This window comes from Pan troglodytes, chromosome 14 (genome assembly GCF_028858775.2).
Source record: "Pan troglodytes isolate AG18354 chromosome 14, NHGRI_mPanTro3-v2.0_pri, whole genome shotgun sequence".
Taxonomy (NCBI): Eukaryota; Metazoa; Chordata; class Mammalia; order Primates; family Hominidae; genus Pan; species Pan troglodytes.
Genome location: NC_072412.2, coordinates 80,944,495 through 80,955,867, shown reverse-complemented (window position 1 = coordinate 80,955,867; position 11,373 = coordinate 80,944,495).

Below are 11,373 nucleotides of genomic sequence, written 5' to 3'. Positions count from 1 at the left end.
TTAAACCCCAGAAATTTCTGTAAAGGAGCCCTCGAGCCCCTATGCTGCAGCCCGCTCCCACCCTGTGGAGTGTACTTTCATTTTCAGTAAATCTCTGCTTTTGTTGCTTCATTCTTTCCTTGCTTTGTTTGTGCATTTTGTCCAATTCTTTGTTCAAGACACCAAGAACTGGGACACCTTCATCCAGTAACGCAAGGGGTGTAGACAGCGTGGATATGCCAGACAAAGGGTCAATTCATGTCCTAGATGGGACAGAGTGGGACAGTGTGAGATTTCATCACATGACTCAGAACAGTGTGTGATATAAAATGTATGAATTATTTATATGTGGGATTGTTCGTTTAATATTTTCAGACCTCAGTTGACCCCAGATAACTTGTGGAATTTTTCATTTAATATTTTCAGACCTCAGTTGACCTCAGATAACTGAAGTCCTGGAAAGAAAAACCGCTTATGAGGGAAACTATTATAAGGGGTACATGCTATTGTTTTCTCTTTTGTTTTCTTACCTTCTTACTTTGCTTATCTTATACTTAATTTCTATTTTCTTTCTCCAGTCCTCTTTTCCCAAAGTTATATCTATCTCAGATCTCCCAGTAATTCCCATCATTTCCTACCGTAATTGGTGCCTAGGGATACAGGCAGTGTTGACCCTCCTAGTTACTATTCCTACAATAATACAATGTAGAAAACATTGGGATTGAACTAAATATTTTATTTACTATCAGGTGCATGAGGTCTATAAATATTAATACCTGGGCACTACAATGACGTATTCTCTAAAACCTCATAAATAAGGGAAATGTGATATTCTTTGAAGTGAAATCAATAATTTTTGCTCTCATCTACAAGGTCGCTTTAGACAGAATACTTCCTGGATCTGAAAGCTTTGACTGTGATCTAATTGAATATATTTGCACAGCTAAAGAAGGATTAGGTTAATTAGAAAAGAATTGTTTAGCCTTAGAAATATAGAAGAAAGAAAACCAGGCAGTTTGGGCAGATCCAGGTGGAGGGAACCTTAGCCAAGATCCCTGGCAAAGCTGCCCTTTATTGTGAAATTGAATACAGGGAGACCTGGCCTCCAGAATACAAGCGTTCTGGCTCCTCTGACAAGTCTGTCCCCATTGTAAGGTTGATGTCATCTGTGATAAACACATGTCCTAAACATCCAACTCATTGTACTCCCCTTGTTCGAAATCTATGCCCTCAGAGCAACCTTCCATTTACGATTTAGCTTTTCTGGATGTCATAGAGAAAGGCTAGTCTCGTTTTAAAACTCCCTATATTCAAGTCCCTGAAACAGTTCTGTTTTTCAATATCAACTTAAAACAGGGATTTCCAATTTTTAGAATTATGGTAAAATATATGCAACATAAAATTTACCATCTTAATCATTTTTAAGTGTAGAGTTCAATGGCATTAACTACATTTACTCTCTTGTGAAACCATCACTATCATCCATCCCCAGAACTCTTTTCAGCTTGCAAAATTGAAACTCTGTACCCACTGAACATTGAGTCTCCAGTCACCCCTTCCCCAGCCCCTGGTAACCACCATTCTCCTTTGTCTATGAATGTGACTACTGTGGGCACCTCACTGAAGTGGAATCATACAGCATTTGTCCTTTTGTGACTGATTTGTCTTACCTAGCATAATGTCTTCAAGGGCCATCTAGGTTGTAGCATGTGTGAGCACGTCTTTCCTTTTTAAGGCTGAATAAAATTCCATTGTGTGCATATATACCACTTTTTATTTTTTCATTTCTCTTAAAGCGACACCTGAGTTGCTTCCACCTTTTGGCTATTATGAAAAATGCTGCTATGGACATGGGTGTACAAATACATTAGTCTCAGGAGCTTGGTTTTTGTGAGTCCACCCATGAAGAATGAATCTGTGGTTTGTGTGCTGATGAAATCAAACTGCTGAGCCTTCAAGGGCCCAACTGGAAAAAAACTTACCAGGGTAAATGACATTTTTGGGTGATTTCTTGCTACTGTTATTATGTAGAAAAAAATCCTAGAATGTACAGGTTGGATGTTGGGCAAACTGATTTTCTTAATAATAGTGCTTCTTTTGCATACATGGGAGATTGTTTTTCTAAGAGCTATTCAAATATCACTAATATTCAAGTTCTCTTTTGCAAAGTAAAAGCTTATGTGGTCTGATGTTCTTTGCCTTCTCAAATTGAGTTAATTTGCAAATTCACAGATGTTGTTCTCAATAGACTATGATATTATATAGAAAGGATTATTTCAGTTAAAATACATCTTATGCTCTATATTCAGGGATGTCTCAGGAGTGTGACATCTCAAAATGAAATGAGGGCATTTCCTATGTTGACTTTCACCAACTTGGGCCTATTTATTTTTCGTTATACATTTATATTCTATTTTGTCTAGTGAACAGTTATTATTCCAGTCCCCTCTCCTCCGCTCCCTAATTTAGCTTTTGTATAGTAAATTGGGTACTTATAGGGAGAAATCACCATTCACTCTTTAATTCATCTATTAAAGCTTATGTAATTAGAGCATTCATTAGTCCTTTAATAGTACTTATATTTAAAATCACAGGGCAAGGCAGGAAGGGAGGTACCAGTGACTTGAGTGAGTTAATATGCTTGGTTTTCTTCCCATTTCCCTTGAAACTAAATTTATCGGTTAAGTATGCCCTGGGATAAACTGTCCCATTCACTCAAAGAATCAAAATGCACTTCACATACTGTTTCTATGAAAGGATTACCAGATAAAATATTAATATGAGTGCAGATACAAGAAATTATCACAGAAATTTGGAAAATATACTTTCTTACAATTGTATTTCTTCATCTCTTTGTTCTTCCTGAGCCTGGAGGAAGTGGACAAAAGAGTTATTAAGAGGCCGGGTGCGGTGGCTCACGCCTGTAATTCCAGCACTTTGGGAGACCAAGATGGGTGGATCACGAGGTCAAGAGTTCAAGACCAGACAGGCCAAGATGATGAAACCCCATTTCTACTAAAAGCAGAAAAATTAGCCGGGCATGGTGGCACGTGCCTGTAATCCCAGCTACTTGGGAGGCTGAGGCAGGAGAATTGCTTGAATCTAGGCAGCAGAGGTTGCAGTGAGCCGAGATTGCGCCACTGCACTCCAGCTTGGGCGACAGAGCAAGATTCTGTCTCAAAAAAATAAAAAAATAAATAAAATAAAATAAAATAAAACAAAACAAAATTAAAAAAAGAGTTATTAAGAGCAGTGTCTCTGTAATCCCAGCACTTTGGGAGGCTGAGGTGGATGGATCACCTGAGGTTAGGAAGTTTGAGACCAGCCTGGCCAACATGGTGAAACCCTGTCTCTACTAAAAATACAACAAATAGCCAGGCGTGTGCAGCCTGTAATCCCAGCTACTCAGGAGGCTGAGGCAGGAGAATCGCTTGAGCCTGGGAGGCGGAGGTTTCGGTGAGCCAAGATGGCGCCACTGCACTCCAGTCTGGGCGACAGAGTGAGACCAAACACCACTTTCTGGCCGGGCGCGGTGGCTCACGCCTGTAATCCCAGCACTTTGGAAGGCCAAGGTGGGTGGATCACCTGAGGTCAGGAGTTTGAGACCAGGCTGATGAACATGGTGAAAACCCATCTCTACTAAATACAAACAGACAAAAAAATAGCTGGGTGTGGTGGCACATGCCTGTAATCCCAGCTACTCGGGAGGTGGAAGCAGAAGAATCACTTGAACCCAGGAGGTGGAGGTTGCATTGAGCTGAGGATGTACCATTGCCTTCCAGCCTGGACAACAAGAGAGAAACTCCCTCTCAAAATAAATAAATAAATAAAAATAAAACACCACTTTCTGTGAGGCTATGCTAATTTTGTTTAGCACAAGGGATGACGGAAAGCCATGCGCTGTTTCACTGTGCAGGTTAACTTTTCCCGTGGCAGGTAGAGTTAGATAGCATGAGAAATCTCTCATTCTTTTGTGGGCATTTTATTAAGCTGGTTTGTCACCAGACCAAGCTTATTTGTGTACATGGAAAGTTACGAGAAAGAATTGGTTTACCCATTGCACGTTTGGATTGATTACCATGTGAATTGTTGGCAGCATCTGGGAGACCTAGTTCACATGGCTCTGTAGTGAGGATAATGGTATTGCCTTGGACTTTCTCAAAGTGTTTTCATAGAGAACACTTATCAGTGCTAATGTGTCCGGAATTGCTGGGTTCTTGGTCTCACTGACTTCAAGAATGAAGCCGCGGACCCTCGCGGTGAGTGTCACAGCTCTTAAGGTGGCGCGTCTGGAGTCTGTCCCTTCTGATGTTCAGATGTGTTTGCAGTTTCTTCCTTCTGGTGGGTTCGTGGTCTCGCTGGCTTAGGAGTGAAGCTGCAGACCTTCACAGTGAGTGTTACAGCTCTTAAGGCAGCGCATCTGGAGTTCTTCGTTCCTCCCGGTGGGCTCGTGGTCTCGCTGGGCTCAGCAGTGAAACTGCAGATCTTCGCAGTGAGTGTTACAGCTCATAAAAGCAGCGTGGACCCAAAGAGTGAGCAGTAGCAAGATTTATTGCAAAGAGCAAAAGAACAAAGTCTCCACAGTGTGGAAGGGGACCCCAACGGGTTGCCAATGCTGGCTCGGGCAGCCTGCTTTTATTCTCTTATCCGGCCCCACCCACATCCTGCTGATTGGTAGAGCCGAGTGGCCTGTTTTGTCAGGGCGCTGATTGGTGCGTTTACAATCCCTGAGCTAGATACAAAGGTTCTCCACGTCCCCATCAGATTAGTTAGATACAGAGTTTGGACACACAGGTTCTCCAAGGCCCCACCAGAGCAGCTAGATACAGAGTGTCGACTGGTGCATTTACAAACCTTGAGCTAAACACAGGGTGCTGATTGGTGTATTTACAATCCCTGAGCTAGATATAAAGACTCTCCACGTCCTCACCAGAGCAGCTAGATACAGAGTGTCGACTGGTGCACTCACAAACCTTGAGCTAAACACAGGGTGCTGATTGGTGTATTTACAATCCCTGAGCTAGATATAAAGACTCTCCATGTCCTCACCAGAGCAGCTAGATACAGAGTGTCGATTGGTGCACTCACAAACCTTGAGCTAAACACAGGGTGCTGATTGGTGTATTTACAAACCTTGAGCTAGACATAAAGACTCTCCACATCCCCACCAGACTCAGGAGCCCAGCTGGCTTCACCTAGTGGATCCCATACTGGGGCTGCAGGTGGAGCTGCCTGCCAGTCCTGCGCCATGCGCTCGCATTCCTCAGCCCTTGGGTGGTCGATGGGACTGGGCGCTGTGGAGCAGGGGGTGGTGCTTGTCGGGGAGACTCGGGCTGCACAGGAGCCCATGGAGGGGGTGGGAGGCTCAGGCATGGCGGGCTGCAGGTCCTGAGCCCTGCCCGGCGGCGGGAAGGCAGCTAACGCTCTGTGAGAAGTTGAGCGCAGCACCGGTGGGCCGGCACTGCTGGGGGACCCAGTACACCCTCCGCAGCCGCTGGCCCGGTTGCTAAGTCCCTCATTGCCCGGGGCCAGCAGGGCTGGCCGGCTGCTCCAGTGCGGGGCCCGCCAAGCACACGCCCACCCGGAACTCCAGCTGGCCCGCAAGCGCCGCACGCAGCCCCGGTTCCCGCTCGTGCCTCTCCCTCCACACCTCCGTGCAAGCTGAGGGAGTGGGCTCCGGCCTTGGCCTGCCCAGAAAGGGGCTCCCACAGTGCAGTGCGGGGCTGAAGGGCTCCTGAAATGCCACCAAAGTGGGAGCCCAGGCAGAGGAGGTGCCGAGAACAAGCGAGGGCTCTGAGGACTGCCAGCACGCTGTCACCTCTCACTAACAGGTAAACAGGTTCTATGACCAAATAAATTTGGGAGACAATGGATGAAGTCACATTATATAGAATTTTTTTCTGTGGGGCTTTCGGGTAGCTTTAGCTTGCTGCAGCTCCTTGGGAGGAGGGCCAGGAGACCATGTAGCCCTTAGTGTTAGGAGCACAGGATGTCTCCATGTAGAGCCAGGGTGAATTCCCGCTCCTGCACTTACTTCTTGTGGACCTGGGCAAGTCATCAAACTTTTTAGCATCTGAGTTTTTCTTTTTTTTTGAGACAGAGTCTCACTCTGTCACCCAGGCTGGAGTGTAGTGATGCAATCTTGGCTCACTGCAACCTCCACCTCCACCTCCCAGGTTCAAACAATTCTCCTGCCTCAGCCTCCCCAGTAGCTGGGATTGCAGGTGTGTGCCACCACGCCCAGCTAATTTTTGTATTTTTAGTAGAGATGGGGTTTCACCATATTGGCCAGGCTGGTCTCGAACTCCCGACCTCAAATGATCCACCCGCCTCGGCCTCCCAAAGTGCTGGGACTATGGGCATGAGCCACTGTGCCCTGCCGCATCTGAGTATTCTTATTTGTAAAATGATGGACTTAGACCACTAAGGCTTCATTCAGTTGTATGATTTCTGCAATAAATAATTTTCCAAAACTTCAGATAAATCATGTAAGGCACAAGGAAGGAAAATTATGGTTTGACTTTCAGTCTAACTATGATAATTCATAATGCATCTTCATCTCATAATTTACTTTTATTTTTAAAAAAATGCCAGTACAAGGAATTGGCCAAATAAATATATTTTACCAGCCTTTTTTTTTCCCCTCTGAGTAATACAAGTCAGTAATACATGAAACTATATGGTTAGCCTTGTTTTAGAAAAATAGATGAATAGGCCAGGCACAGTGGCTCACACCTGTAATCCCAACGTTCTGGGAGGCTGTGGTTGGAGGATTGCTTGAGGACAGGAGTTTGACACCAGCCTGGGCAACATGGTGACCCCATTACTACCAAAAATAAAAAATTGTCTGCCTGTGGTGGTATGTGCCTGTGGTCCCAGGCACTCGGGAGGATGAGGTGGGAGGATTGCTTGAGCCCAGGAGGTGGAGGCTGCAATGATCTGTGATGGCACCACTTCATTCCAGCCTGGGTGACAGAGCAAGACCCTGTATTCAAAAAAATAATAATAATAAAATGAAATTAAAAACAAAAAACAGGTGAATCAGTCATTTCCCCCTCTTCCTTCTGACTATTGGCATATAGTTGCTGCATTTTAATTTTAGTCTTGCTTTTCATTGTTGGAGTGGTGAAGATGGAAGAATGATATGTCCTTTTGAAAAAATCTAACTACAAAACAAATTTTGTCTTGAAATTCTATTTTTTGGTAAAAAACATATAATCTGAAATGATAAAGAAAGGCTTTGGATCATCAAATGAATTTCTATGAATGCTTACCTCTAAAATGTTGCTTTCATGAATCTACAATACTAAATTTCTGTCATATGGATGATGCTGATGGTCATTCTATGAATGAATAAAAGTTGGTAAACAGAGAAAAGCCCATATCTAATAAAATGTCTTTTTCTATTGACATTGTGCTGTACAGCATCTGTGTTCCCCTCGAGTGGGAGATGCATGATTCATTTATATAGGAAATCATAAATAGAATACACATTCACTGGTGAGGTAAATTGCAGAATAAATTTTTTATTAATTCAACAAACATTTATTAAAAACCTACTATGTTCCAGCCAGTGTTCTAAGTGCTGAGAATACAGTCCTATAGAGAAGATAGACAAGAAGAGGCCATACAACATAGTGACAATGCATCCTGCTAGATCAGTTAGGCAATGATAGTAAAGCAAAGAGGAGGGCCACCTAACCTAACCTTGTGAGATCAGGAAAGCCTCTTAATTAAATTAATAAAATGTAAATAGGCCAGGCATGGTGGCTCATGCCTGTAATCCCAGCACTTTGGGAGGCTGAGGTGGGTGGATCACTGGAGGTCAGGAGTTTGAGACCAGCCTGGCAAACGTGGTGAAACCCCATCTCTACAAAAAAATAACAAAAATTAGCCTGGCGTGGTGGCATGTGCCTGTGGTCCCAGCTATTTGGGAGGCTGAGGTAGGAGATTTGCTTGAATCTCGGAGGCGGAGGTTGCAGTGAGCCAAGATTGTGCCACTGCAGTTCATCCTGGGCAACAAAGCAAGACTCCATCTCAAAAAAAAAAAAAAATTTAAGTAGTCATTTGTCTTGACTACATGACCCTAAAAGAATTTCAGGCTTAAATTGACTAATATCTTTTAGTCCAAACCACTTTGCTTATTATTTCTTCATTTAAAAAACTAATGCTTGTTTATGTTTTTCCAAATGTAAAAGTCAGTATAGGAGATTACTTATGAAGTCCTGAAAAGTTTAAGAAAATTTACATGACTTCTACTATCTACAAATTATCAATAATATGTTTATATATTTCTTTTGTCATCATTTCCATATGTTACAAAATAGATATAGACATAAATACAATTCTGTATCTGATATTAACATCATGATGTATTTATGTCATTAAAGATCTCTAAAGTATCTGTATGCATAATTTTCAATGACTATTCAAGTAAACCAAAATGTATTAATGTTTTTATATTTATGTAGTTTCATACATTCTTCAAGTATAATCAAATACTTACAATATTCAACTACCTACTGAAAAATAATATAACATAATCAGCTGTTTTCTATTCCCTAAAATCGGTACCTCAAAAGATTATATTGTATTTGAGATTTCCTTCATTATTCAGTAAACTAATGCATAGGCTACATCGTCTAATATATGGTAAATTAAACATATCCAGAGATTATCTAGATAAGCAATGTATATTAAATATATTACTTTTTAAACAGAATTTCTATGCTCCATACATTGTAGATGTGTTTTGGCCCCTAGATCATATAGCAACATTTGAAAACTAATATTTTAAGATAGCTCAATGCCTCTCAGGAAAGAGTAGAGAATATATGTACCACGGGTCAAATGACATAATTTGTTGGATAGATACAAAGTCATACTTCTGTTGAAATTGTGATGATTTTCTACTTTGGTCAGTAGAACCCAAGTACAAGCCCAAATACAAATTCTAGACTCCTGTCCGTCCTCACTTTCTGACAGCTTTCAAAATCCACAGTCAATGTTACAGAAATTTCAAGGAAAAAGAAGATACAATTTATGAAATACAACCCCCCTTCTTAAATCCTTGTACGTTTCTACTTTCATTTTGCTACAGCTGGGGTCTTTCATTCACAGCCGTCTACCAAACTTTCCCCAACACACTCTGAGTGAGAAGCTATTCAGTTTTCGATTTGTAGATCACCTTAGCCTTTCTGCACCTTTCGGTTTTGTACATGCTCATCCATTTGGTATGATCTGAATGTTTGTGTTCTCCCATCATTTATATGTTAAAACCTACCCCCATGGTGAAGGTATTAGGAGATGGGGCCTTTGGAGGTGATTAGGTCATGAAGTCACAGTCCTCATGAATGAGATTAGTGCCCTTATCAGAGAGGCCTGAGGGGGCTTGTTAGCTTCTTTTTGCACAGAAGGTGCCATCTATGAGGTGCCATAACCAGACATCAAATCTGCCAAAACCTTGATCTTGGACTTCCAGAACTTCGGTTGTTTATAAAATAACCAGTCTAAAGTTTTCTTATAACAGTCCAAATGGGTGAAGAAATTCAGCAAGCAACAGTTGTTCCCTCCAGAAGCCCAAGGTGAAGGAGGAGAAAGATTATGTTAGATTGGTTGGTTCTGTTACCTAGTATTAATTTTTGGATCTGTCTGTTATATAACCTTACTATAGACTTCTGGATAATTAGAGAATCCCCACTTCATTCACTAAAAGGGCCAAATCAGTATGCTTGACATTCTCAGAAAAAAAGTTTGACACTACTCTTAATTCTGCCTTCCATTCCACCAGTGGCCTTTACTAGAATACTTGACAGTGAACTGGTTTAGTTGCTCATGTTATAAGGCAGAAAGCTGTACAAAAGGTTTTTCTAGGTTTTGGTTAGAATTAAGTCTGTAAGCTGACCACAGGCACATAAAGAAGGCATCAAAATAAAAGAGAATTCAAATGACATAATGAGAGTGTTTATTGTTTGTGCCTAAGTGGTCACATCAGCTACAAATTATGAAGCTGTGTTTTCCATCCTGGACCCCTTCTTGCACCAAGCTTTGACCTACTCGCTATACGCTGTGCTGTCTCAAATAATTACCATCAACAACCACACACACACACACACAAATTGGCAAATATACTCTTTCCCTAAATCCAAACCACAGAAACAGAAGAGATTCATGAGTCATAAATGCAGCTTCATTAAATTCAGTTGTAAATTATATGATGTTTCTAGTTTGCCCCATATCTAGACAGGGCCGCTTCTGCCACTACTGTGACTATTTGTAGCAGTTGGTTGCTGTGCAACTATGAGAAGACAGGATGATCTGATCCATGAACAGTTACCCTGTAATTGAAGTAAAATGTGAAAATAAGAAAATGTTCCCAGTGAGATTTACCAAGAACATCTCCCTGTAAATCTTTCTGTTATGCCTATCTGACTTCTTGAAAATGGTATAAATTCATCAGTTCTAATTGATATGAAAGTTGAAAGAGTGAAGTAATAATAAACATAATAACTAACAGCGGGGCGCGGTGGCTTATGGCTGTAATCCCAGCACTTTGGGAGGCCAAGGCAGGTGGATCACAAGGTCAGGAATTTGAGACCAGCCTGACCAACATGGTGAAACCCTGTCGCTACTAAAAATACAAAAAATTAGCCAGGCGTGGTGGCGCGCACCTGTAATCCCAGCTACTCAGGAGGCTGAAGCAGGAGAATCACTTGAACCCAGGAGGCGGAGGTTGCCATAAGCCGAGATCGCGCCACTGCACTCCAGCCTGGGTGACAGAGTGAGACTCTGTCTCAAATAAATAAACAAATAAATAATAATAATAATAATAACAAAAGGAGCTATTGCTTATGGATAACTTATTAGATTAATGCATTTTAAACATACGTTATCTTATTTAATTTTTGCAATAATTCTATGAAAGAAAGTATAATTTTATTAATATTTTACAAATGAGAAAAATTAAATGACACAGCTAGTAAGTGAGGAAGTTGGGGCTCAAATGCTGCATGGTCTGACTGCAAAATTGGTTATTTCAATGACTTTGCCAGGCTACTGTAGCCTTCCTTGGAGCAGTGAGCTAGTCCCAGGTTTATCTACATTTCATCATCTCCAGATCTTGCAGAGTCTGGCAGTGTGTTTGTTTGCCTTTGTTCAAGTTAAGAGTGCTTTTCATATTGGTTCTCCTGAGATAAGCAATTTAGGAAATAGAAAGGGAAGCATGTGTAAAGATTAGGGGAATCAGAAGTTTGGGGGATGAATGAGGAGGAGAGAGGAGGAGAGAAGATAGAAAAGTTAGAATTCTTCTGGTCTCTATTAACTTACACTGTTCAAAAGTTATGATGAAGAAAACCTTAAATACAGTCACAGAGGGACTGCAGATTCCTATGATAT